The sequence below is a fragment of the Toxorhynchites rutilus genome, chromosome 1 (genome assembly GCF_029784135.1).
Source record: "Toxorhynchites rutilus septentrionalis strain SRP chromosome 1, ASM2978413v1, whole genome shotgun sequence".
NCBI lineage: Eukaryota > Metazoa > Arthropoda > Insecta > Diptera > Culicidae > Toxorhynchites > Toxorhynchites rutilus.
The window spans coordinates 119,030,636-119,035,896 of NC_073744.1; the positions used below are offsets into that span (position 1 = coordinate 119,030,636).

General features: G+C 35.8%; 1 non-coding gene across 1 annotated transcript; it reads left to right on the forward strand.

Annotated features, from left to right (window-relative positions):
* The first annotated feature begins 4,506 nt into the window (after nucleotides 1-4,506).
* LOC129763878 (U4 spliceosomal RNA) lies at nucleotides 4,507-4,646 on the forward strand. The gene has a single exon (XR_008741059.1). It is a non-coding gene; the product is annotated as a U4 spliceosomal RNA (small nuclear RNA).
* Nucleotides 4,647-5,261: the final 615 nt, after the last annotated feature.

The following is a 5,261-nucleotide window of genomic DNA, read 5'->3' on the forward strand; positions in this document are numbered from 1 at the left end:
GACGTTTGAATGTTTATATCCACCGATGCTACCTTGTGTGTGTGTGATTGTGACGCACGTCCTTTCAATAAAAGTGAGTTAAATATACTATCACTACAGCAGATAAGTATCCCGATAAAAAGAACATTCCTAGTTGTTTTGTGTTTCAAGTTTTTTTTTCAAGTGCGGCTAAACGAGTGTCTATCACTGTACGTCAAAGAAGATTCCAGAACGCTTCCGGGACCTCAATTTTATACCAAATCGATTGGAGAGAGTGTACCATTAGCGAATACGACTGTTGTGATGGAAAAATTCGGCCAAAAAGTGCTCGTTTGGCAAGCCATTTGTACGTGTGGCATGCGATCGTCAATTTTTGACGTCTTTCATTTCTATACCGGGGTGTAAAATCAAAGTTTCGAAAACGAAAGCGTTACGCCGGAGACCGAGATTTTGAGCGTTAATCGCTCCTAAACAACCGAACGAAATGGTATGATAAACAGTTCATTCGAAAGATAAAATGTCTACGCGTTATATACTTGTTACTTTTTCATCCAAAAACTTTTTTAAATAGCCTTAAAATTGCTTTCAAAACAGGCTATTGAAATCACCAATCGGTATATAAGCGAGCGCCGCTCGGAAATCCACTCAGTTATAATTTAACAGCGATTGGATCATGTTGTCGCTGTTGTGGTGAAGCTAACTTCGTTTATCATGAAAGCGCTGATGAACGGTGTCACCAAGAGCCTGTTTGTGCACCTTAGGCCAGAAGGGAATCCATCAGGAGGAGAGTGATGCCACAAACGGCAGCCACCACACACATACACATACACGCGCGGAACTATTTTCGTTTGGTTGCCATCCAGCATCGAGAAGATTCCGGAAAGATGTTATCGTTGCTGAAAAATAATCTACCAGTTCCTCTTGGTATTTAAAAATACATTCATGCGAAAGAGTTTATTCTAATGTTTTCTATCCATATAACACTGCAACCAAATATATTTGGTTTTGTGATTTTTCAATCAAGTGCAATGAAAAGGTGATTATCGAGTTATCATTAACTACTGGTGGGCTTCGAGTATCGAGGAGAATCTGGAAAGATGTTATCGTTGCTGAAAAATAATCTGCCAGTTCCCTTGGAATTTAAAATTACATACAAGCGAAAGAGTTTATTATGTTTTCTATTCATATAATACTGCGACCAAACACATTTGGTTTTGTGATTTTTCAATCAAGTGCGATCAACGTAACACCACGTCTTTCGGCAATTTATTAGAGGTGCAATGAATCTTAAGAAAGAATTCCCGAAAAAATTCTGAAAAAAAATATTGATGGATACACCTTAGCAAGAAGTACTTTCAGTATTTGTTCATGTTGATGTCTCAAAGATATTGAGGGTGCATTTTTCACCATAGATCCTACCATATAAGAACTCAGATATATGGTACTACTGTCAAAATTTCATATTTAATACCCTATAAAATATTTTTCATACAGATGGTGATTTGGTTTGGGGGCACTTTTTACTCCCGTACCCAGCCAGACCCTTTGGAAACATAAAAAAAATATTTTGTACACTGAAAAAAATCTGAAAAAAATCACACAGATCTAGAAAAGCCATAATAGGAAAAAATATGAATTAGAGTAGTACTGAACTTCTAAATCCCAAAAAAAATTATTTTCAATATTTTTTTAGTACTTAAATTTTTGATGAAATTTTTTTTTTGATAATTTTTCTTGATGCACCGTAGTGACGTTAAACCACATTTCAAAATTCATGTTAAAAAAACCGCCAAAATTACTTACTTAATATCCTATACAATATTTGCCATACAGCTGGTGATTTGGTTTGGGGGCACTTTATACTGCCTTACCCGGCCAGGCCCTTTAGTTGGGTGAACTGGAGAGAGAAATTCATGGTTCCCATGTATCGGAACAGTCATCGTAACTCCAGAAACAAACCAGTCTCCGCGAAATAAAGTAGGAAAAGACTCCAACATCCCAGTGGAAGCAAGACCGGATTGTGTATTCCGAGATGCTATTTTCCTAGATATTATCCAAAATGCTTCGACGGTATTGAATTGAGTTCGTGGTCGCAAAGTGGAGAAAGGGAGCTTCGTGTAATATAAATAGCTGTTGAACTCTTATACAAGAACGAAACGATATGTCAAGGAGCAACGGAAAACTATGTATGCAGTCTTCTGACCAGGCAACCGCTAATAGACCCTAAAAGGCCTTCGCTGATTGAAAAAATTTTATGCTCGCTTGCGTATGTTTATCACTTCGTGGACAACCTGCGGTCCTTGAAGGATAGTGGATATATGGATACTGTTGGGGTGATTAGTGCGGAAATTCGTATAGTATAAAGAACTCTGTGGTTGATAAATCTAAAACGTTTGGAATGAAGCTAAGATATTGAAAACGACTCTTGTGGGAGCGACTCGGTAGCTACAGGATGACATTAGTAAGGACAAACAGACTCAAAAAATAACTCAAATGCAAAAAAAACATATTCAAATGCGCACTCAAAAGAAATACTTCAAATCCAAATTGGCTAGATTTTGATGATTGAATCTGATATATAAAGTTAATAAATTATGATTCAACACTCCTCATGTAGAGACAATAGATTATCATGAACATTCGTTTTCTTCTGTGAGGGTCTTCGCAGTCTAACTGGTAGCGTATCTGTTACTAAAAGAACGATCGTGAACTCAAAACTAAAAGAACGATCGTGAACTCAAAACTCAGAACCCTCAATCGACAATCTTTGTGTGTTACTCTAGCGACTACGTCTACCCAACTATCAACAATTGAGGATGATCAAGCGTCTCTCCGTTCACACACGCTCTGTTACTTGCAGCAAGAAATATCGAGAATATCGGTGCTATTAATGACACAACAATGGAAGACTCATATCAACTGTCCCGCTTCGTACGGTCCAACTGTAAATAGTGGAACAATAGAAATACTCTTATGCCAAAAATACGACATTGTGTAATATACCACATGCTCTCGAGAAGTTAAAAAGGTACTAGAACAAATCCGGCTTTGTTACAGCTGAGGCGCTAATGAGCCTGGTTAGAATAAACAATTGGAATAAAAAAAATGGTTTTTTTTGTGACTGAAGGAAAGAAATAGAATCAAATCTAAATAAATAAAAATGATTTGGTATCCGTTCCTCATTTAACTCAAGAACGGAGCAACACCCAACGGATTTTTCACCAAAAATAACTCATGATTTCATTTTTAATTTACTCAAATACAAAAATTATAGGAGGTTGTGTCCAAGATACGACCGCATTGTTGACGTAGAACTACGCTGTTATTTTATATAAGTGGCTTGTTTATATCTTCGGATATTATTCTATAATGCTAGGTAATTTTAGAAACAACTGCTTAGTAAAATAATCTCTGAAATGTTTTTTTCATTCTACAATCAGTTGACTATAATTGATTGATGATTCATTCTTGCCCTCGCAAAACAATACACTAGCTGATCGTATGTGGCTTGAAACTACTACACTGGAGAAATAGTTTAGTAAAAGTAGCTACCAAATTTTTAGTAGCCAAAACATTGGTAAAATATACATATTATTTGTAAATATTACCAAAATCGCGTAAAAGTGGTGTCAGACGCAATGAACGTTCTTACCAAGGATTCGTATATGTTACTTCATACCATTATGTCATACCTAACATCTGTGAAGCGTGCACTTTGCAATTGCCGTTTCTCTTTTGGAGACGAAGATATTCGGAGGTGAGCATTTTGTTGATGTTATGTTTCATTACATATATACATGTTTAATATTATTAACATATGTTTTTCCTTTGTTCATGGGGACACGAGAGAACAAAATACGGATGAAACGTGCTGTGCTACCGTCACTCTGTTAATGCTATCCCCGTCCCTAAATAATGCACTGAGAGAAATAATTAGTAAATATAACGAATTTTTTGGTAAATACTACCAATCTATAGTCATTTTCGACCGTACTAATAAACACATATGTCAAGCAGAACCATGATTCGGAAGCCCAATATCAGCTACATTTTCTCGCCGAAAATGCACGTATCAGAATTATATCCTTATTATACCTCCGTATTGTCTAATGGGAACAATGAAAATGGTTAATACGCGCTTTTCTCACCAGTTTTCAGATATGACAATATCCAAGCTTACTAATGTTATCGAGTGAAATATACTAATCTCTGGTAGGGTTGCGGGTTTGTTGACAATATGTACAAAAAATTTGTACATTCTACTAATTTTGCATTACCAAATGTATTTGGTAGTTTTCGACCGAGGATTTTTCTAAGTGTGCAAACCAGAGCGATGCAGCAGGAAGAGGAACGGAAACTTTTTCGAGTACTCGAGACTTTGGAAATGCATATGAAATTGATGTGGTTGAGGCTGCGATAGTAATTTTCCCCTTGTACGCTGCTCATAGAATAATTGATGTTATTAAGTACTGTTTTTATTATTCACAATGATAATTTTTATATTGTAGAACAATTGATACTGTTTATAGCTTTGCGCAGTGGCGATATCGTAACCAATGAGGTTTTACCGAGGTGCGATTATTGCTAGTTGAAAACTGATACTGTTTATAGAATAAGTTATATGTTATTAGTATAATGTATTCTAAGTATGTGGAGTTAAATGTAATCAAATACATTTTTTGAATTAAAAATAATTATTAAAAAATATTTTCATAATCCCTGATAGGTAATCATCACAAATGAGAAGCAACATTTTCACTGATATTGCACCAATGTTGGACCAACAAATCGCAGTTTGTTTGACATTGTTTCCTACCATTTTTCTTTCGTAACATGTACCAATGATTAGTAGGGTAGAAAATGACTAGAGAATTGGTAACATGTACCAAAAAATTCGTCATATTTACTAAATTTTTCTCTCAGTGTAGGAATATAAACACGTCTCATCATTTTGCGCTATTCTCAAAAGAAACGCTTCTGTTAATATTACTGGCCTCGACAAAAGTTGCATTACTTTCTCATGCTCGAGAGAAGCGCAGCTGTCACCCTTAGTGGAGGAAGTTTTGCTACTGGCAAGCGAAACCCAATCACATACAAAATTCCAGAACGATATTTACCTTCTTGGTGACTAAACAAACGAAATAAACTCTTTTTGTTAATATCAACAACCTCGAAAACAGTAGCAATGCTTCATTATGATCAATATTAGCGCAAATGCAATCCTAGTTGAAGGCAGTTTTGCGACTGGCACGCGAACCTAAATAACTTATAATATTCTAGTA